At 39.6% G+C, this 24,272-nt stretch overlaps 1 pseudogene; it reads right to left on the minus strand.

The window, feature by feature from the left end:
* Nucleotides 1-18,627: 18,627 nt before the first annotated feature.
* Nucleotides 18,628-19,262, minus strand: LOC100355815 (protein lin-28 homolog A pseudogene; annotated as a pseudogene).
* Nucleotides 19,263-24,272: the final 5,010 nt, after the last annotated feature.

Genomic DNA, 24,272 nt, shown 5'->3' on the forward strand with positions numbered 1-24,272 from the left:
TTAATTACATGAACTATAAAGTGGCCTAATGTAGACTATTTATTTTTAAAATTTTTTAAAAATTTTTATTTGAGAGGTTGAGTTATAAATAATGAGAGGGAGAGAGAGAAAAAGGTCCTCCATCCACTGGTTCACTCCCCAATTGGCAGCAATGGCTGGAGCTGTGATGATCTGAAGCCAAGAGCCAGCAGCTTCTTGGGGTCTCTCACATGGGTGAAGGGGCCCAAGGGCTTGGTCCATCTTCCACTGCTTTCTCAGGCCATAGCAGAGAGCTGGATGGGAAGAGGAGCAGCCTGGACTAGAACAGGCACCCATATGGGATGCCAGCGCCGCAGTTGGAGGATTGACCTACTGCACCATAGCGCCAGCCCCAAGGCTATTGATTTTAAGCTAGGAAGTTCCCAGGTCTTATTCCCTTTAAACACCATGTTCTGAATACATGTCATAAATTTGAGGTAATCTGACTTTATTACTTTGACTTTATTACTTTTATTTTTGACTTTATCACTTATTATTACTTTGGTAGTGTTGTACAAATGCTTCCTTTATTTTTCAATGGTTATTGGGCAAATATACACACAAGCTTAGGACACAGAAGTGAACAAGAAGGTGCTCCTGCCCTCAGTGCAGTAAAAAACCAGAACAAATAGTTCTAAGTGCTACAGTAGACGTAAGAGTTACCTACACAGATAAGATAAAATAATTCTAAGTGCTACAGTAGACATAAGAGCTACCCACACAGACAGGATAGGGGCCAAGGAAGGGAACTGCTAAAATATACAAAGAGATTAAATACTAGAGGCAGTATTTAAAGCAGTTCTTCTTATAGGCTCTGGTAGTGAGTCTTGACGATGGCTCTTAAAGCTGTGTGAACTCTGACCAGCTTCCTAATCTTTTTTTTTTTTTTTTTTTTTTTAGTGGCTTCAAAAATGTAAATTTATTCTTTTATAGTTCTGAGGTCATTAGTCTGAAGGGGCTAAAATGAAGGTGTTGATGGAGCTGTTTCCTCCTGGAGATGCAGTAGAATCCAGTCGCTGGTCTTTTTCAGGCTCCAGTAGCCACCTCTAGTCCTTGGGTTGTGGCCCTTGTCTCCATTTTCATAGCACATAATTCTAGCCTCTGCTTCTGTCATCACATCACCTACTCCACTTCTGAAATCAAATCTCCCCCTGTCTCCTATAAAGATGCTTGTGATTAACATTTTTTTAAACTTTTATTTAATGAATATAAATTTCCAAAGTACGGCTTATGGATTACAATGGCTTCCCCCCTATATCGTCTCTCCCACCTGCATCCCTCCCCTTTCCCATTCCCTCTCCCCTTCCATTCACATGAGGATTCATTTTCGATTCTCTTTATATACAGAAGATCAGTTTAGCATATATTAAGTAAAGATTTCAACAGTTTGCTCCCACACAAACATAAAGTGAAAAATAATAGATGATTTTTTAAATGATGATGAAATCAGATCTAGACTATTGTCTTGTTTAATCCCAGCGAGAGTCAAGTTGGGAATTGCTAATTTCTTCTTTTTTTTTTTTAACAGAAGATCAGTTTAGTATACATTAAGTAAAGATTTCAACAGTTTGCACCCCCATAGAAACACAAAGTGAGATATACTGTTTGAGTACTCATAGCATTAAGCCTCAATGTACAGCACATTAAGGACAGAGATCCTACATGAGGAGTAAGTGCACAGTGACTCCTGTTGTTGACTTTACAAATTGACACTCCTGTTTATGGCATCAGTATCTTAAAGTTGCGGATAGTGATATGGTATACCTCAATGTGTTCATACATATAAAGTGTTTAATTATACCTGACACATAGTGAGAAATACATAATCATTAGCTAATATTATTACTATCAGTAAACCAATGGCAAAAAAGTTCTCATGATTACATAAAAACTATCTCTGGGCTGGTGCAATGGTGTAGTGGGTAAAACTACCACCTGGATGCTGGCATCCCATATGGCGCTGGTTTGAGTCCCTGCTGCTCCAATTCCCATCCAGCTCTTTGCTGTGGTCTGGGAATGCAGTAGAAGATGGCCCAAATCCTTGGGCCCCTGCACCTGCATGGGAGATCCGGAAGAACCTCGTGACTCCTGGCTTTAGATGGGCCTGGCTCCAGCCATTGCGGCCATTTGGGGAGATAACCAGCAGATTGAAGACATTTTTCTCTCTCTCTCTCTCTGCTTCTGCCTCTCTGTAACTCTGTCTTTCAAATAAATAAATAAAATCTTGAAAAAAAAAAAACTATTTCAAGAGTCACCTGACACAAATTTTGATTATATAAACCAATATAAATTTTGCCTGCAGCAATCCTGACAAATTGAATCTCAATAAATTTTGCCTTGTGGAAAAAATGGGAAAAATAAATACACTCTAAATATTACACAGTATTTATCAGAAACATCAAATTTCTAAAATCATATTAAACTCTCAATCATTGAATACTTTGATTCTAAATCAATATCAGGATATTTTCTACTACCAAATTTTATTGCCATGACAGGTTCTATCTAATGCAATAAAATTGAAACAAAAACAAATGTGAGAAAATAACAAAATATAATATTTTTAGTTACTTTGAAAGGTAAGAAATTTATTTAGAATATGTGATATGCTGTACTGAATCCAAAATCTATAAAGTTGAAGCACACAAAACATTTATGTGGTACTCAGTAACTTTTTATTTATACCAGTGATAGTGCTAGATTTATTTTTTAAGGATTTATTTATTTATTTATTTGGCAGGTAGAGTTACAGACAGTGAGAGAGAGTAAGGTCTTCCTTCTTTCTGTTAGTTCACTCCCCAAATGGCCGCAATGGCCGGAGCTGAGCTGATCCAAAGCCAGGAGCCAGGTTCTTCTTCCTGGTCTCCAACCTGGGTGCAGGGACCCAAGGACTTGGGCCATCTTCTTCTGCTTTCTCAGGTCATAGCAGAGAGCCGGACTGGAAGAGGAGCAGCCACGACCAGAACCGGTGCCCATATAGGATGCTGGCGCCGCAGGTGGAGGATTAACCTAGTGCGCCAATGTGCCGGCCCCGAGTTATTTTTTTTTTTTTTCCAAGATGAAAATTTACAGGAAGGAGCCAGAAGAGGCCTTGGAATTCAGGTGATTCAAGAGAATAATGAAATGAATGGAGTGAATAGGGAGCAGGAGGATGTTGATACAATGTTCTATGGTAGCTGATCACCCCAGACTTATGATAGCTCACGATCGGCAGCCAAAGCATATGTAATTATGCTTTAGGTTGTAAAGAAAACAAAAAGAGCTGAATATATTTTTTAAGATTTATTTTGTTTATTTGAAAGACAGAGTTACAGAAAGAGGTAGAGACAGAGAGAGAGGTCTTCCATCCACTGGTTCACTCCCCAGATGGCCACAATGGCTGGAGCTGTGCGGATCCAAAGCCAGGAGCCAAGAGCTTCTTCCGGGTCTCCTACGTGGGAGCAGGGGCCCAAGGGCTTGGGCCATCTTCTACTGCTTTCCCAGGTCATAGCAGAGAGCTGAATCGGAAGAAGAGCAACCAGGACTAGAACTGGCGCCCATATGGGATGTCGGCACGTCAGGCTGGGGCTTTAACCCGCTGCACCACAGCACCTGCCCCAAGCTGAATATTTTTTTAAAAAATATTTTTATATATGCAAAGTAGAGATTGTGGATGAAAAACTACTTCTTTTGAGGACCTTTTCCAGAAAGACACTTGAGAGGGTATTTGGTCACAGTGGGAGTTAGGAAAATCAGAAGAGTTGAAATCTTGGTGTAAGAACACCCTGATTTTAAAGATCTAAGGCTATAAGTATTTTCTTCTGTGGGTGTCCGTGGTCCAAGGAGGAAAAAAAAAGAGAAACTAAATTTAAGTGTAATGTCCTCTGCTATTAACCACAATAATTCCTTTGAGACTTACTGGACTATTTTTCAAATATTTCTTTTTTATTATTTTTTATTTTTTATTATTTTTTAACTTTTATTTAATGAATATAAATTTCCAAAGTACGGCTTATGGATTACAATGGCTTCCCCCCCATAACGTCCCTCCCACCCACAACCCTCCCCTTTCAAATATTTCTTATTTCTCCATTGTCCAAGTGTTCCTCAACTTACAATGGGGTAATGTTATGATCAACCTATAGTAAGTTGAAGATAATGCACATCATAGTGCATTTAATACACCAGACCTATATACTGAGTACACCTAAACATCAGAGCTTACTCAAACTTGTTCAGAATACTTACATTAGCCTATAGTTGTACAAAATAATCTAGCACAATCCTTACTTTATAGTGAAGAGTTGAATATCTCATGTATTTATTTTTTTAATTTTTATTTATTTATTTTTTGACAGGCAGAGTGGATAGTGAAAGAGAGACAGAGAGAAAGGTCTTCCTTTTGCCATTGGTTCACCCTCCAATGGCCGCCATGGCTGGCGCTCTGTGGCTGGCGCACTGCGCTGATCCGAAGGCAAGAGCCAGGTGCTTCTCCTGGTCTCCCATGGGGTGCAGGGCCCAAGCACTTGAGCCATCCTCCACTGCACTCCCTGGCCACAGCAGAGAGCTGGCCTGGAAGAGGGGCAACCGGGACAGAACCCGGCGCCCCAACCGGGACTAGAACCTGGTGTGCCGGCGCCGCTAAGTGGAGGATTAGCCTATTGAGCCGCGGCGCTGGCCTGAATATCTCATGTATTTATTGAACACAGTACTGCAAATGAAAAGCAAGTGACAGTATGGGTACTCACTATTAACACACATAACTGAAATCACATCAAGACTGAAGAATGCTTGAAGTACTGAACCACAATTAATTGCTAGATGATGATGATGCTACAGTGACAAGATCACCGATTTCTCTTTTGGTGAGGTTCAAGTACTTGGTGTCTTCTTGATTTTGCTTTCTTTGGCAGCAAAATGCATGCACCTGGAGGATACCATGTTAGGTGAAATAAGCCAGACACAGAAGAGTAAGTTATGCATTTTAACACTCATTTTATTTCTGATTGTGTAAAATTTTGAAAACGATAAATATTCAGTGAGGCTTTTGAATTATTTAAGCACATAAACCTCTTTCATTCTAATTGTCTATTTATTGTTCTCTGCACTCAAATGTAGCCTCCCTGAGGGCAGGCAGGACTTCTGCCTGTTTTGTTTACTGCCTGTCCTCAGCACCTATGACAATATGGGACACTGTTGTAATATAGATAATTAGTAAATATTTCTCACAAACTGTTATTCTACTACTTTTGATGGAATTATAGCAGGTATTCATTTTATTTGCAGCATTATGGAAGCCAAAAAAACACAAAAGATATCCAACTCATTCTGAATACAGAATAGTAATTATTACTGTAGGCTGGAACTGATAGGTTGGGATAGAGGGAATTTGGATAGCAGAGACCAAATCAGAGTTAGATGCAAGGAATATGTTCCTCATATTACACAGCATGGTTGGGTGACTATAGCTTGCAATAAACTAGTATATATTTTAAGAATAAATAGAAGAAAAGAGCTCCAAACATCCAATCATGAATTAATGTCAAAGAAGGGGAAATGTAGATAACCTTAATTTTATCAGTACACATTGTATTTCAACATGTGTTGAAATATCATGCTATAGTCTGTAAATATCTATAATTATTATTAATATATTTTTTAAAAAATAATACCTTGCAGAAGTCATGGACATCAACAGTTGGTGGTTTTGCATGAATAGTATTTTTTTAAATATGTATAGTTTATTATGTGTCAATTGTACCTCAATCAGGTTGTTATAATTAATATGATCAATACCAGTGAAAAACTCTAATTTTTTGGTGAGAATCAACAAGATCTTTATTTATTTTTATAGTCAATAAATATATGTAAATATATACTGAAAGTATTTGTTTTAAATTCTCTGATTCATGTGTCAAAATTTAGACTTGGTTTCATATATTTCCTACCAGAATTTTTTAACTTCATTTTTAATTGTAATTTTTAAGTAGTTTTTAACAGATTCAATGTGATCTGTAGACATAACTCTAAGAACCTAATGATATTTCTTCCTCTTTCACTTCTTCCTTCCCACTCTCCCTCCCTCCCACCCTCCATTCTTCTATCTTTATTTTTTTTTTTTAGTTTTTGAGATTATGTATTTTAAGTTACATTTCAGTAAAAAGACTTTATACTTCACCAAATAAGAAGTTTATCAAGTAAAAAAAAGACCCTAGTTTAGTGGCAATATAGACAATGGCTTTAAATAATAATTGAATGGAAATATGATCATTTAACTCATATACAGTAAGTTTTAAGTAATCACAAATCATTAAAACTACAGTAGTATAACATTCTTAACTATTGGTTTCACAAAGGTATAAAACAGTTTTCTGAAACTATAATTGCAGCAATACTGATACACACAGACATTTCTTTTCTGTTCTTTTGTTTGTTTTTTAAATTTTAGATACCACATATAAGGGAGAACATATGATATTTGTCTTTCTGGGGACAGCTTATTTCACTTAACATGATGTCCTTCAGTTGCATCCATTGTGCTGCAAATGGTAGAATTTCATTCTTTTTAATAGCTGAATAATATTTCATTGTGTATATATATACTACATTTTCTTTATACATTCATCTGATGATGGTTGATTCCAAAAATTGGCTATTGTGAGCAGTGCTGCTATAAACATGGTGGTGCAGATATCTGATACACTGTGTTCAAGTCTTTTGGGTATATACCCAATGGTGAGATTGCGAGATAATATGGCAAACCTATTTCTAGTAGTTTTAGGAAATCTCCACATGGTTTTCCACTATGGCTGCACTAATTTGCATTCCCATCAGCAGTGTAGGAGTGTCCCCGTTTTTCCACATACTCACCTGCATTTGTTAAACTCTGAATAGATTTTAGCCATCCTGACAGAGATGAGGTGATATCATTCTGGTTCTGATTTGTGTTTCCCTGATGGCTAGAGATGTTGAGCATTTTTTCATATATTGGTTGACTAATTGTATTTCTTCTTTTGAAAACTGTCTTTTAAAGACCTTTGTCCATTTCTCAACTGTATTTTTGTGTTTTTGTTGTTGAGATTTTGAGATTTCTGATATATTTGGGCTATTCTTCCTTTGTCAGATAGGTGATTTGCAAATATTTTCCTATTCTGTTGTATGTCTCTTCACTCTATTGATGATTTACTTTGATGTGCAAAAGCTTCTGAGTTTAAGGACACACAAAAAATGGTAGGATATTCCTTGCTCATGGATTGAAGAATCAACATCATCAAAATGTCTGTACTACCTAAAGCAATCTACAGATTCAAAGCTATCTCTACCAAAATACTGGTAACATTCTTTACAGAGTTAGAAAAAGCAATCCTAAAACTCATATGGAATCACAAAAGACCCCCGATAGCCTGAGCAAGAAACACCAAGCTGGATGCATCACAATACCAGATTTGAAAGCATACTACAATGCTAGTAATCCAACAGCTTGGCACTGGCACAAAAACCGAAATGTAGACCAATGGAACAGAATAGAGAACCCAGAAACTAAGTAAGTATAATCTTTGCAACAAATGGTGCTGGCAAAACTGGGTCTATAACTGTAGAAGAATGAAATTAGATTGATATCTCTCACCAAATACAAAAATCAACTCAAGATAGATCAAGGACTTAAATTTAAGACCTCAGACTATGAAGTTGCTAAAAGATAACATTGGGGAATCACTCCAAGACATCGGTGTAGGGGATGATTTTTTGGACAAGACCTCCAAAGCACAGGCAATAAAGCAAATCTAAACAAATAGGACTGTAACAAAGCATGCATAGTATTTTTAATGAAGAGATCAAGTTTTCACCATAAATTTGTTTCTTCTTTTCTTTATATATTTCTCTATAGCAAACAAGAACATCCTGTATCTGCCTGTCATGTCTCAGGAGTCTCCTTTAGTGGACACCCCTTTCTCCTAACATGGCCATATTGTTGTTGATGGTAGTAAATGCCTTTGACAATTTTTTTGTTATGAACTTTCTGGATATAACTTCTTACTTTGCCTCAACTTCATATTTTTTTCTTCCTCCATTTCAGTCAACTCCTGATTGGAAAGCTCTTCAGCACCAATGCCAACAAGCTCATGAATATCCTCTTCATCAATGTCTAATTCTAGCTGTTTCCTAAGCACTAATATCTTGTTTCTTACTATTGCTTCAATAGTGAAATCCTTTTAAAGCCTTTGAATGTGTTCACATATGTCTCCAAACTTTCTTCCAAATGCCGTTCATGCATTACTGTGTAATTCTTCCCAAGTTGAAGCAATGTTCCAGATAACATTTAGAATGTTAAAACCTTTCCAAAACTTTGGGAGCATGTGGCAAGATTCAGTCACTTCAACACTTTTCACAAACAGTTTGGCATAAATAGTATGCTTGTAATGCAGCTATTGTGTGTTAGTCTATTGGTTGAATGAGTAGAGTTCTGTTTGGCGCCAAACACATAACCTTTATATCAGATGCCTGTTGCTGTTACACTATGGATGCTCTGCAGCATTATCTAACATAAGAAGAATCCTCAGTAGGATGCTGTTTTGCCTATAATATTCTCTTGCCTGCAGAATAAAACAGTTCAAAAACCAGTATTCAAACAATACAGATGTCATCTAGACCTTCTTGCTATGGATATAATACATGGGGAGTATATGTTCATATTCTCAAATGTTCTAAGATTTTCCAAAGTGGTTGACTAGGATAAGCTTTAATTTTTAATCTGCAATATTTCTGCCCCAAAGGAGTCTTCCATGGTCTTTGAATGCCTTGAATCCTGCCTTGTTTCAAACTCTTGATAAATGCATGTATATTCATTAATGGGCTGTCGCTCCCCCTCTTCGTGGAGGAATGACACTAAACCCTGCGCTGTACTTTCGTCTGCTCAGCCCTTCCCGGGTTTGCTGCTGGTCCTCTCCAGGTTGGCTGCCGACCCTCCACCTCCATGGAGGGGCGGCTCCCCCTGCCACTTTCCCCACTTCCGCAGGGGGTGGCACACCACCGGCCGGCTCTCTCGGGGGCTGCTCAGATGTTGTCCGGATGTTCCTGGTGCGTGTTGTCTCTCTCCTCCTTTATAGTCCTCTTCCACCAATCCCAACTCTGCTACCCACATGCCGAGCACGCTGCTCTCCTCCAATCAGGAGCAAGATCAGCTCCTGCAGCTCAGTCAAATTGGTGAGAGGCAGCTGTGTAGAAGTTGTTTACTCCTCTCCCAGTGCCATATTGTGGGAGAGCAGATGCATAGAATAAGTCTTAATTCCAGTAACTTAGTCTAGTCCGAGTTGCTCCCCACAATGGGCTTCCAGGATATGCTGGATCCAGCATTAAATAATTGTTTTGGCAAAAATTTCTCAGTAACAATCATCTTATAAAGTTCTTCCTTAAATCTTTAGTAGCTTTAGAATGAGAACATTCTGTGTCAATATTGACCAATACATTATGAAAATTATGATGCCTTTCAAAGTGTTGGAGTCGCCCATTTTTTCCCATAAATATTTACTTATATGTAGAATCATTAACACACTCTTTTAGTGTATCAAAAAGACTTAACGTTAGCCTGCAGCATCAGTAGGTTAACTGGTATGCATTTCTGTATCTGTATCTGATCTTCCACCCACACAAGTAAATTTTCTATATTGTTATTGGACAGCAGGTTCTCCTATTTGCACACTCACTATTACTAGCCTAACAACAATGAGTTCACCTTTTTAGGAAGAGAACATGTATATTATCATTAATACCATTACAGGCCTGGGAAGAAAGGATAGGGCCCATTGAAGTCCAAATCATTAAGCCCATACAGAATGGGATTTGGGGATTTATGGAGTTAGTGCAAATTGGGGTGGAACTGGGTCAAGCAAAGCGGTGGAACATGATTGGTGTAAAGGCTAGAGAAAGTAAGCTGAGCATGTGCCTTGACAAATTGCTTCTTGACATACATCATAGGTTCAAACATGGCTGCTGGCTCATGGCAAGAGCCTCGGGTGATCACTGACGTCATAAATAAGAGTGTCAGTTGTTAAATCAACAACAGGAGTCACTGTGCACTTGCTCCCCATGTAGGATCTCTGTCCTTAATGTGTTGTACTATGAGAATTAATGGTAAAACCAATCTTCAAACAGTACTTTATACTTTATGTGTCTATGTGGGTGCAAACTGTTGAAATCTATACTCAGTATAGAGTTGATCATTATATAAAGCTAATTAAAATGAATCTTAATGAAGAATGGGATGGGAGAGGGAGTAGGAGATGGGATGATTCGTGGATGGGAGGGTGGGTATGGAGGGAAAACCACTGTAATCCAAAAGTTGTACTTTTGAAATTTATATTTATTAAATAAAAGTTTTCTATTAAAAATAAATAAAAATAAAAAAAAAACACGGCTACTTAAACATCTTCAGAGTGTGTTATTTAACATGACGATGAGCCATAAAGTAACTCTGCTCTGTCTGAGTCAATTGGCATAGGGTCCATAGGCTCTAGTGTCGCCTGCAGCCCATTTTGACTGGTTTTATCAGGGATCCTGGAAAGACAACACAGCACGGCAGAATATTATTTAATTTTGGGCAAAAACAACTATTATGGGATTCTAAGTTACTAGGCAACAGGTAGGCAAATAACTATTGTGGACTGATGGTATGTTAGGCAGCCTCAGGGAGCTTGCTGTTAAGCAGTGGGATGGAGGCATCATGTGTTGTCTGTGGTTGCCATATCATCAGATGACCCATAATTTTTCTTTATGGCAGTGACTTTAATCACTGCTGATGTTTCATTGCATGGCTGATTCACTTTTTATCATCTAATATGTTCATGATCCCCATTGCAAAAGTCCTAACTCTTATAGCCAACAATTATGGGCTTACCACCTTCAAGCTGGGCAAGTTCCTTGAATTCTAGGTCAAGAAAAATTGCTCGTGGCCAGTGCTGTGGTGTAGTGGGTAAAGCTGCCGTCTGCAGTGCCAGCATCTCATGTGGGCGCAGGTTCAAGTCTCGGCTGCTCCATTTCTGATCCAGCTCTCTGCTATGGCCTGGGAAAGCAGTAAAAGAAGGTCCAAGTCCCTGGGACCCTGAACCCACGTGGGAGACCCAGAAGAAGCTCCTGGCTCCTGGCTCCTGGCTTTGGATCAGCACAGTTCCAGCCGTTGTGGCCATCTGGGGAGTGAATCAGCAGATTGAAGACTTCTCTCTCTCTCTCTTACTCTCTCTGTATGACTCTCAAATAAATAAATAAATAAATCTAAAAAGGAAGAATAATTGCACTTTTTTTTTTAATTTTTTTTCAGAGTTAGTCAGTGAGAGAGAGACAGAGAGAAAAGTCTTCCTTCTGTTGGTTCACTCCCCAAGTGGCCACCACGGCCGGCGCACCATGCTGATCCAAGCCAGGAGCCAGGTGCTTCTCCTGGTCTCCCATGTGGGTGCAGGACCCAAGCACTTGGGCCATCCTCCACTGCCTTCCCAGGCCATAGCAGAGAGCTGGCCTGGAAGAGGAGCAACCGGGATAGAATCTGGCACCCTAACTGGGACTATAACCCGGGGTGCCGGTGCCACAGGTGGAGGATTAGCCAATTGAGCCACGGCGCCAGCCTTCTTTTTATATTTTCTATAGATATGATTGATGGGTTGTGAGCTCACAAAACATAATAGCTAAAAAATTCTGATGGCACAGTGCACTGTACAGTATTGGTTGCTCATGCTGAAAATCATTTATCTGACTTGGAAATGTAGCTCACTGCTGCTGCCCAACATCTCAGAGAGTGTCCTGTTGTATTTCTCTAGCCAGGGAAATATCAAAATACTAAATTTATTTTTTAAAGTTAATAGAATTGTGATTATTTATTTTCAGCTACATAATAGGCAAAGCAGCTGATAGAAAGGAAAAAAAAAAGAAGATGTGGGGTCAGGGAGAGAAGGATCTTCCATTCACTGGTTCACTCCCCCAGTGCCCACAACAACTGGAGCAAGGCAGGAGCCAAGGATTCCATCTGGGTACCCTACCCGGGTACCAGGGGCTCAAACACTTGAACTGACATCTGCTGCCTCCCAAGATACATTAGCAGGAATCTGGAGCAGACAGAGAGGTGCAGAAACTCAAACTGACCATCTGATATGGAATGCAGGTATCTCATGTGGCAGTTTAACCCACTGTGCCCATAATAGCTGTCCCTCAAATTTAAAAGTTAAAGCGCATTCTCTGTTGAAGGTACATGATGGTCACACCATCATAAAGTGGAACAATCATAAGTCTAAGCAAGACAAGTCAGCGACTATCTGTACTTCCCCAACTGAGTATATGGGCTGAGGAAAACTGATCAGACTAGGAGACACTCTGGGAAGAAATGATTATTGTCCCTTGAGTATTTTAGAGGTTTCTCATGGAGAAGGGATTGTACTACCTTGACATTAATGAATTTGGATAAAATTCCTGATGAATTGACTATCAATTTGAAATGTACTTTCTATATTTTATATCATAAATTCATGATTCATTTTCTTTTCTTTTCTTTACAAGCCTGAGAGATGGCCAGCTGACTTCTTTTGGGACAAAATAGCTGGAAGAAAAATAGGAGCTGTTAAGCTAAAACCTCCTATGCCAAGTTGTAAACTACAGCAAATTTTCATGGTTGAGTAGAAAAAACCTGAATGACCAGGCTTATAATGGAAGTGCTGACAAAACCAGCTCTAGCAGCACAAACGCAGGACTATTACCAGGCCCTTAGGGTGGACTAGTTGATATCATTTGCACTTTAAGCAGTTTAGGTGTTAAATTGCATGCAATTGCACAGTGTGATAAAACACCCTTCAAAGATATGAAATAATCCCTCTTTTTTTCTGGCACTATTTTCTTACAGGAAATCTTAACTCATAAATGGTAGTATTGGGTAATTTGTTTCTAGTAAAATGCCGCATAATCCATTTAGTTACAATGCTTATCCCATTCCAGTGGCAAAATGTAACAGGTGTAGGGTGTATTCAATAGACAGTGAGCCTAATTTCACAGATCTGGATTTAGAGTCACTTTTTCATTCTCCTGATTCTTTTACTGATTTTTTTAAAGGCAACTTAAAAAAGTCATTTGATCAAAAAAAAAAAAAAAAAAAAAGCAGGAAGTTACCCAGATATGTGTTTCTGATGTGCAAATTTTAATGTAAAAATACTCCATCATTTCTCCCTTTCTGAGATTGAGAAAACAATGAAAATGACCTGTTAAATTCTGGGATATATTTGGTTTGTTCAATTTTTCTCACTATTGTCATTTTCATTTAGTTCAGGGAGTGACAACTATCACTGGTTGACCAACATGAAGGTGTATTGTTGATGTAGAATTAAAGTAAAAATAATTTTAGGGTTTTGGTAAAAACTACTTGATAGCAACAGGAGTTTGAAAAGAATTCCTTTATACCTCATGGAGACTGTCAACTTTGAATTGGTCAAATAAAGACGCTTCATGCCAGGCTTGAGTTTCTAAGGGACACATTGGTTAAAATGGCTTTAAAAAATATATTTTAGGGGCTGGTGCGCTGTGGCACAGGGAGTTAAGCCACTGCCTATGTGGGTGTCGATTCAAGACCCAGCTGCTCCACTTTTGATCCGCTCCCTGCTAATGTGCCTGGGAAAGTAGCACAAGATGATCCCAGTCCTTGGGCCCCTGCTACTTAGGTGACCTAGAGGAAGCTCCTGGCTCCTGGCTTTGGCCTGGCCCTGCCCTGACTGTTGTTGCCATTTGGGGAATGTAAGATCTCTCTCTCTCTTTCTTTCTCTTTCTGTAACTCTGCTCTCAAGTAAATAAATAAAATAAATCTTTAAAAATATATTTTAAAATACTTTTTTAAAAATATTCTATTTGAAAGGCATAGTGACAGAGAGAGATGGGAGAGAAAGAGAGAGATATCAAGAGATCTCCCATCTGCTCATACACTCCCTAAGAGTCAGGGATGGGCCAAGCCAAAACTAGGCACCAAGATCTCCATCTAGGTCCATATTGGACAGGAACCTAAGCAGGTGAATCATTATCATCTGTCTCCCACATGCATTAACTGGTAACTGGATTGGAAGGAGAGGAGGGACTTAATCCTAGGCACTCTGATATGGGGTGCAGTCCCAAGGGAAAGCTTAACCTACTGGAACACAACACCAATCCCTTTAGAACACTTTTTAAAAGAAATACTAATATTATTAATGACTCCTGTTGAAAAAAAATAGATACTTTGTTGGAGAATAGAGAAAAGGGAAATTGTAAGGACCAATGAAAATGATGACCAGAAAGTTAGAAGCATATTGTATTTTTCACAAATGAGGTTATTTTTCAATCACTTCATTTCACTTTCATTTCAAAGGGGAAAAGTCCACAATTATTTTCTTACTACAACATACCAACACATTGAAGTCAGGAGAATGCATAATGGTTCATAAAGGCTGAAGTTCTTTGTGATGAGAAAAAGCTGAAAGTTTTAAATTAACATATCTATCCATCCATCCATCCATCATTCCATTCACCCATAAAATTTTTATTTTCTAAATATCTCTGTCAGAGGTGGGTAGGTAGATGTTGGGTATAGATGACATGCTAAAAATTAAATTTGATCCTTATCCTTGAGGAAATTACAGATCAGAGGGTGAGACTACAGCTTGGTCATGGTAAATAGATTGACAGCAAAACTGAAAAACAAATTTTTTAAAGACTATGCATCAGGCAATGCTGTTTTTCTGAATGGAGTCAAAGTGGATAGGATGTGATTGTTTACATATATCACTTTCTAGGTAGCTCTGCAAACTGCAGGAACTCAGAAATAACAACTCTCTCAGCTCAGTGGGCTGTCTTAAGGAACCACAGGGAATCAAGAACAATTGCTACTGCTGATTGAACCACAAATGCATGGACATTGGGAAAATGTTGCAACAGAATTCCCAAAGTTTTAAAAAGATAATGGGTATCTCTGAAGCCACTACAGTGAACTTCAACTAAGAAAAACAGCTGGAGAATGCAGCGATATTTTAGATGATATTTTCCACCTAATTGATCTATGCAGTGAAACTACCTCAGAGTAACCCTGGCCTGAATGCAAGTGTTTGTACATTTTACTTGAGCATAATTAAGCAGGTTGATTGCCGAGCATGGGTGCCTGTGTCCTAATTGTCCTGTATGAGGCTGGCAATATTATTTCACTCAAGAGTCTGAGTGGTTTTGAAGGTTTGACTACCTCACCTAGATAACCATTCTACACCACATACATGTTTCTCCTATTTTAATTCTGTTTATTTACTCCCTTGTGTGCTTTCTTAAGATAATATGAACACACACACACAAATACATATTTTTTCTCAAAACATAAATTGTATCATTGTTTTATAAATATTTTACAAAGGTACAATTTCAGGACCATGCAAATCATCAATTGCAGTATCAGCACAGTTTGAAATACTTAACAAAAAAAGAGCAGGACTGTAATAGAGCTCAAAGGATACTATCTATAGCCCTTAACCAGAGTGCTTGAAGGTGATTGGTTGCGGATCTGAAGAAAGTCACAATCAGTTTCAAAGCATGGATCAGCTTGGCCAGAAGATGAAGTGTCCCAGAGAATGAGTAGAAGGAACTTCTAAGTTTTCTTCCCAGTTGATATCCTTCTCATCCTGCTTAAATGTTAGACATCTTTATAATTATTTGTTATTTACAGCTTTAGAATTGTGACTAAAAAGGTTAACAACCCCGAAGCAGAAACGTTGTATAAAATAATCATGTTCATGCCAAGTGAGTTCTTTTAGCTAAAAAATTGAATATTTTATTTAGTGAAACTCCTTTTTTAATTTTTTCTTCCTTTTCATCATTCTAAAAATATTTTATATGTTTATAATCTTGGCATATATATTCATAAGATTTGTGTATATAATATATGCATAATACATAAATAGTGTGTGCGTTATATATACATAGAATCTGTGTATATGTTTATAAACTTTTCTGGCACTATTTTTTCCTCCCCCTTATTTTATCACTTGATTTTGCTCTAAGAATATGTATGTATGTGTGTGTGTATATATATATATATCTATATCAGATTGTCTTTATTATAGTCATAGCATTGTAGAATCCAGTATACTTTTACTTCAGTTTTATAATTTACTCTGAAATGAAGATAATGACATCTCTCTTATAGTAGTATGCAAATTAAATTAGAAGAAAAAATTAGTGCTTTGTCAATTCCAGGTATTATTGAATTATGCAAAATAATGTGTGCAATAAATGTTTTACCTTTTGGAAATGATGAGACTTGTTTCTTGGTAAATGACTTTTTTTTTCTAGTCTGTAGGAAAAAAACATTTTCAGCTAGGTATAAAGCTCTCTCTATTTTTTCTAAGCATATTTGTCAATCGTTTCAGTTCTACTCATGTCAGATTTTAAGTTATGTCACTTCATAACCAGAATGAAGTTATTTTTTGAGTACCAATAAATCTTGATTTATTCCTTTTATTTTCCCAAGGAAAGGAGAAGAAATGAGGAGAATCAGCACATGTGTTACATGGGTCACATCAAGAAATGGTACTGACTCAGGATGTTGGGAACAAGGGTTGGGGGTTTCCTACTTTCTTCAAGATTTTTGCATGAATCCTTTAGAGTTGTGGATTCACTCCAAGAATTAAGAATTAAATGTTCATGTGTGGGTGTGTAGCTTTTTTTTTTTTTTTTTTTGTGGATGGGGAGAAGAGGGTAGGGCAGGAGTCAAGTTTTAAGGACAAAAGATCCAAAATAGGATAGTGCAACGGGCACACAAAAGAACAGATGATTAAAGATATCCACTTCAAAAAGAAGATCCACCAAATTTATGTTTCAGACCATTTTGCCCAGTGCAGAACCTTCTGCCAAAGATGCTTTGGCTATTTTTCTCTCAATACAGAAAGAAGTTTGTAAACAATAAAACTGCAAAAGAACATAGAGAAAGATCAATACTTTATATTTATACAAACCAGACCACCTAGCAATCACCAACTCTCAGTGAAGTCTTACAAAGCCCCGACAAATACAGTGACTAAAGGAGAGGTGACTTCCGGGAGACAGGAGCCCAGGATCAGACTCGCAGCGCCCAGTGCGTTCTTCTGCATTTGCACCATTTCAGCACAGTGAGGGAGGTTTGCAGTGACTGCTCAGCATCTTAACAAAACCCTCTTTTACTCCCTTTCGTTAGCACGATGCTAGTAATGACTACGGTCACAGGGCAGGACACTGGCTCTGGATACCACGAAGTCCTTCCTCATGGGTCTCCCTGGAAGCAAAAAATTTGGAAAGTTAAAGATTTTAGTCTTTGCTTCACGTTGCCACCCCGGGACAGCACAGGGTGGATGGAGGGGTATTGGCCTTCAACCTAATCGCTACCAGCTCACATTTTTCACACACATGCACATGCATACACACACACCCTCTTGTGCATAGTGGGCCTGGCTTAATCTGGGGCAGGATGGATCTGTTATGAGAAACAAAAAGACCTGTGTACTAGGGTCAGGTGACCCTATCCATGGCTTCCTCTCTGGGCCTTTCACCTGGCTCAGCCTCTCTTAACTTTGCTGCACCCGCTTTTCCTGTTCAGAATAATTTCCAGTCTTCCAGGAGGAGGAGATCAAATCACAGGGAAATCCAACTAAAATCTTGTCTTCCATGAAATATTTTCAGGGTGGAGAGGGGTTTCAAGAGGACACTGTCAAAAAAAAAAAAAAAAAAAAAAAAAAAACCACTTCCAATTGGCAAAATGAGGTAGTTCAATAGGCTGTTGCTCTCCATGGTGGTAAAACAACAAACATCTTCGTCCTGTGCAGACGTGGAGCTGCTGCAGACTCATCCCTGATTCTGCTCATGTACCTGAGAAACACAGTGTAGGAATGAGGACCCTAGATTAAAATATAAAAAAAAAAACCAGAATATTCATATTAGGGAATAAAAGGTTACAATGTGTAAGATATGTCGTTCACATACAATGCAGCTGGCATCCTGGAGAAAGTGGGACCCAGGGTTCAGTTACCCAAGGGAGCAGATGAATAAAACCACATTGTCCCAGAACGGCGTGAGAATGAGTTGAGGAGCAGCAGGTCTGCAGCTGTTGCGCTAACCACCCTTTCTGCTGGTCATCACATCCCCTAGCTTGGGACAGTTGTCAGCACCCTGTCCCAGGATTGGGTTATGAGGAAACAAGACGTGGAAAACCCGGCCTTACTCCTGACAGAGTCCCTCCCACAGGGTGCAGTGGCTTGTGGGTTGGGACCAGGAATCAATCTTTTCATCCTGCAAGGGAAGTATTATTCTGTATCCTCCCTTGAAAGGAAACAACGGCCCCATCCTGGTGACCTTCTAAAGCTGGAGGTTTGCAATGTGGGGCTTCAGCTGAAGCATGCAGCTCAGAGGGGGATGTCCCCACACAGCTCGCACCTGCATTTGGATTCAGCATCGCTGGAATTCCTTTGCCTCACTTTCCTCCCAGCAAGAGGGAAAAAGGGGAGATGCTGTGAACCCCAGTCTGAGAAACACGGCAGTGCTGGATACCCCCTACCCACCCAGATTGATGTCTGCTCCTTGAAACTTCCTGATAGCAAAAGAAGAGCCCCCACCTGCTGCAGCTCAATTCTGGACCACAGGGAGCAGGCAAGGCTGGGGATCTCTTCTTCATCCTCCCGGAAGTAGGCTGGCTTTCCCTGGAAGCTGGGGGCCTGTTGGGCCTTCAGTAGGTAGGTGACCACCACATGGCTGATGTGCATGCAGAAGTGACACTTCTTGGGCTGGGACGGCAGCTTGCACTAATAGGCATGGTCTAGGCATCCACAGAAAAGCACCTGCCCTCCTTGAGATCTGTGTTTCTGCACGTTTTTCCCCTTGGGACACCTCTCACTCCTAGTACTGAACACCACACCAAGCCCAGCGACACAGATGGATTCCAGGCCCTTGGCCAACTTCTGGAAGGTGAACTCCACTGCCTCACCCTCCTTCAGGCTCCAGAAGCCCTCCTGGTGCAGCTTACTCTGGTGCCTGAGGACGTCCACCACGGGTTCTAGTGCAACCCCAGCCAGGATGGTCATGGACGGGAACCCCATGCCACTTTGAGCCACTTATAGATGCCAGCCCCGTGCGGCAGCTGCAGCAGCAGCTATGGCTCAGTCGCCACCTGCCCGGATCTCACCCTCCGATGCCTTTGGGGGCCCCTTTGCCACTGCCTTGATGTAACCACCTGCTAACTGCTGGTTGGTCACGGAGCCCATGGTCAGCGGCAGAGCCCGTGGCCCCTGCCCTTGCTTATGTGGCTGCTGGCCCTAGAGAAGTCCAGAGGCCTCATGTTCTTCTCATATTGATGACCTGTTTTACTTCATATGTTTGTATGATACACTTATTGGCGCATAAACTCTCCTAGGTTTTTTTTTTGTATTTTTTGTATTTTGAAGATATTGCCTTCCCTCTCTTCGTGTTTCGTTAATTCTTATCTAAATGCCTTTTTCTGCTTCAAGTGTTCTCTTTTTTAATATTTATTTTATTTTATTTGAAAGACAGAGTTACAGAGAGAGGTAGAGACAGAGAGAGATCTTCCATCCACTGGATCACTCCACAGATGGTCGCAACGGCCGGAGCTGCGCTGATCCGAAGTCAGGAGCCAGGAGCTTTCCCCAGGTCTCCCACGTGGGTGCAGGGGCCCAAGGACTTGGGCCATTTTCTACTGCTTTCCCAGGCCATAGCAGAGAGCTGGATCAGAAGAGAAACAGCCGGGACTAGAACAGGCGCCCATATGGGATGCCGGTGTTTCAGGCCAGGGCTTTAACCCATTGTGCCACAGTGCTGACCCCTCAAGTGTTCTAAGTAGAAAAAAAAAATAATATGGAAAATATACTTTTCCTTAATGCCAATAACTCACATGAATTACAGTAGGAAAATTAGCCTTTTATCAGGTTCCTACAAGCCCAATGCAAGTATTTCTTCAGTCCTAAGGGATAGTTAAATACTATATGTTACCTTCTTGTCACATCTTTCTACCAAGCCACACCATCATGAGTCTTTTTCTTGCTGTCCCCCTTGTCATTTGGTAACATGAGCCAAGCCTTCCAAAATATCTCCATAAATTGTTTTACCTCATATTGCAAAAGCTGGCTTATTTGCCCATAGGTGGAAAATAGCAAATATTTTTAAAACGTTTCCTTGTGAATATCCTGTTTCTGTGTTGATCATAAAATGTAAAATATCAGTCAGCCCTCTTAGCAGAATGAAGTTTAAATATTAAGTTATCTTCAGATTTCCAATTCATTTCTCATATCTCCCTCTTTCTACTTACCTGCTTTCCAGATCACTGCATCTCGTTGATTCTTCTACGTGGCATCTTCGTATTTCTCTCTCCTTCTCTGTTGTTACAATAGGTGCAAGTTTTCCCTTCTCTAAACTCCCTTTCCACTCTTCCCTTCCCTTCTTCCACCTTTCCTCCCTCCATCTCTGTCTCTCATTCCTTCTCCCCTCCCTTCTTCCTTTCTTTCGTCCCATGGCCATGGTGTATAAACACATGGTGACATATGTGAATGTCTAAATAATGTTTGGTGTTCTAATCAGATCCAACTTTGACTTGTAAAAATATGCATCCTCTCTGTTGCACCACATGGTAATTAGATATAAATTCTAAGTAACTGACACAATAATTTCAACTAATATTAAAGTCTCCTTCAAAACAATTCCAGGAAATAATCTATTGTGGTTCTGTGGCTCAAGTACTTGGGTCCCCACCACCTATAAGGGAGACCTAAATTGAGTTCTAGGTTCTGAGCTTTGGCCTGGCCTAGCCTTGACTATCGTGAGCCTTTGGGGAGTAAATCAGTGGATGGAAGATTCTCTCGCTCTCTTTCCCTCTCCCTCTCTCTCTTTCTCTCTTTGCCTCTCAAGTAATATAAAAATAAATAAAAGTTTAAAAAAGGAATAATCCATCAATTTAATGGCAGTTGCTCCCATATTTAGCATGGTATTTTCTTTGCTTATAAAACTGCACATGCATGATTTATTAACTAAATAAACTAGATCCTAGTGAATGATGAAACTTCAACTATGAGCAGCACTGTTATTTGTTATGCGGGGGGCTTCCTTTGAAAGAACTACATAGAGAAGGCTATATGCTTATGTTTAAGTTTTCAAGTAGCCATTTGGAAAATGCTATAATGAGATTTAAAGGGTCTTTGTATTTAGGTCCTGTGGCACTCCCTTATCTGCAGTTCTACCTTCTGAAATTTCAGTTACCTATGGTCAAACTGATCTGAAAATATTATGTGGAAAATTCCAGAAATAAGCAATTCAATTTTTTGCATGATTTTTTATTTAATTAGTTATGTATCTTTTAGAACCAAGATGAAAGAAAAACACGTAGTGTAAGATTTCTTTCTGGAGTCGCCTTCCTCTTGTGTCTCCTTTCACCTTTCTTAACTTTTTACAAAAATAATAATTTTATCTTCTGGCAGGCAGAGTAAGAAAGAGAGAAGGAAACACACACACACACACACACACACACAGACAATCTTTCGTCTTCTGTTTCACTCCCCAGATGGCTGCAACAGCTAGGAATGGGCCATAACAAAGCCAGGAGCACGGAACTCCTTCTGGGTCTTCCATGTTGGTGGCAGAGGCCCAAGTATTTGGGCCATCATCATTGCTTTTCCTTTTCCAGATGCATCAGAAGGGAACTTAATCAGAAGCCGAGCAGCTGGAACTTGGATCAGTGCTTTGACGTGGGATTCTGGTGTTGCCAGCAGCAGCTTAACTCACTTGTGCCTTGACACAGGCCCACTCCTTCAGCCTTTGTTATGGGGAACGTTTGTTATCACGAATTTTCTCAGTTCCACTGAGAAACCATTTTTATTTTTCTTTAATTTTGAGGGGTACTTTTGCTGATGGAGAATTTGAGTTTGACAACTTGACCTTGAGCCCTCCAGAAGCAGTGTTTCTTTGTCTTTGGGCCCCCACTACTTCTGTAGAGAAGTTGGCCTCCACTCTAACGCTTCTTTCTCAAGGAATGTGCCATTTTCCTCTGGCTGCTTTCAATCTTTAAAATTTTAGTTTTTAGCAATTTTATTAAAATAAGTCTATGTATGGTTTCTTTTTTTCTTTGTATTTTTTTATTCTGTCAACCTTTCTGTATTTTATTTATTTTTAAGATTTAACAAGTTTTAACATTTTGCCATAATCACTTCATATGAATTATATATACTGTTTTTTCTTGAAAACAGGGATATTCATATCACAAAATGTGGGTGTATGAAAATGATCACAAAGGAAAGAAGGGTAAATTGTCTTATACAATATTTGTAATCATACGCCAAACGATATGATAGCCACACCATTTACGTATTACCTTCCACATATAAGAGAAAATGTGATATTTGCCTTTCTGCATCTGCTTATTTCACTTAGCATGAGGACCTCCAGTTCCATCCACTTTGTGGCAAATGTCAGGACTTCATTCCTTTTCATGGCTTGACAATGCTCTATCTTGTGTATATACTACATTTTCTTTAACCAGTCATCAGTTCTTGGACAACTAGATTGATGAACTCTATGCCATTTTGAGTAGTGTTATGAAATCGGATGCCTTCTCACTCTGTCCTGGTAGGGATATGTGTCATATTGCCTTCAGTATATCCACACTGTATGCACTACCAGCCTGTGGTTCACTTAGTAGCTGTCTTTGTTTTAAGAATGACTGTTGTGATATCACAGTACTTTTGTTCAAATAACATTTATTTTACTGAATATGGCCCATAGCAGCAGTAGTGATGCTGACTATGCAAATAAGCCAAAGAGAAGCTATAAAGCTCTTCCTTGAAGTAAGGTGGCTATAAAAAAAAGAAAGAAAATAATATGCTGAGTTTAGTTAATGCTATGGGAAAAATGAATCATCAACCCATGAAACTGTGAAGAAGGTATAAGTAATTAATGCTAGTTTTGCTGTCACACCTCAAACTGAAAATGTTATGACCACAGTGCTTGGTTAAGATGACAAGGATGTTTAATGATACAATTAAGTACTATCTGTGATTTCATGCATCCTCTGGAGGTCTTAGGACACTTTCTGTTGATAAGGAGGTCTACTGTTTTATGTTGGAAGGTTTGTTTCAGTGTACATGAAATAAGCTTGGACTAAAAATTACTTGAACATCAGCAGTTCTCTTTGTTATTCTCTACAGTAAATTGGTTCCATTTAATGCTGAATAGATCTATGTTCATCCATATACAAAAGAATTCCCCTAAAATGTACAGATAGTGAATGAACATTGAGGTAAAGTGTGAAGCTATGGGGTTGGCGCTATGGCACAGTAGGTTAAGTCTCCACCTGCAATGCTGGCATCCCATATAGGCGCTAGTTGGAGTCTTTGCTGCTCCACTTCCAATTCAGCTCCCTGCTAATGGCCTAGGAAAGCACTGGAAGGTGGCCCAGGAGCTTGGGCCCCTGCACCCACGTGGGAAGCCCTGGAGAAATTCCTGGCTCCTGGCTTAGGATAGGCCCAGATCTGGTCATCGCAACTGTTTAGGGAGTGAACCAGCAGCTGGAACACCTCTCTCTGTCTCTCCCTCTCTCTATCTGTAATTCTACCTCTCAGTTAAATGAATGAATCTTAAAAAAAAAATTGAAAGAATGTGAAGTCTTGCAAGTTGTCTTCTCTGCCCCTTTGCTAGCCGGAATGGCAGGTTTACGTTTAGCTTACCCAGACTGACAGGAGTCAGCTTTTGACTGTTTGTGCTGGTCCAGTGGTAGAGACACAGAGAACGTCTGGTTGTCAGTCCTGTCCTCCAGACACATGCCGTAGTCACAGATTTTTAAGGGAATGATCTGGGGTCAGTCTGGTTGGACATCTCTGGTTATTTGAAAACACAATGGTTTGGCAGGAAGGAGAGGATAAAATGTCTTCTTGCTGTCTTTGACCAACTCTATTCCCATTTCTTTACTCATGTCTCCTCTCTGGGAGGGAGCACTGCTAGAGTCTCTGTCAGGGGTTAAGACTTTGATTGCAACACACTGCTGGCGAGTGAGGCTCTGAGGGGTGAGACACCGACCTTTCCTATCTGTTCTCCTTTCACTGGTTTTTGCTTTGAGTTCTTATAACACTGGGTAAATGGCTCAGCCCTGATAAGGTAGGGAATGAATAGAGGTGGTTGAGTGGTGGAATGCTCTTAGCACATGTGTTCCAACCCAAATTTTCCCAAGTTCCATTTATTGATGAGTTGAGCGCTTTTCTATTTATTATAAAAGGAGT

This window comes from Oryctolagus cuniculus, chromosome 12, assembly GCF_964237555.1.
Source record: "Oryctolagus cuniculus chromosome 12, mOryCun1.1, whole genome shotgun sequence".
In the NCBI taxonomy this organism is placed as follows: domain Eukaryota; kingdom Metazoa; phylum Chordata; class Mammalia; order Lagomorpha; family Leporidae; genus Oryctolagus; species Oryctolagus cuniculus.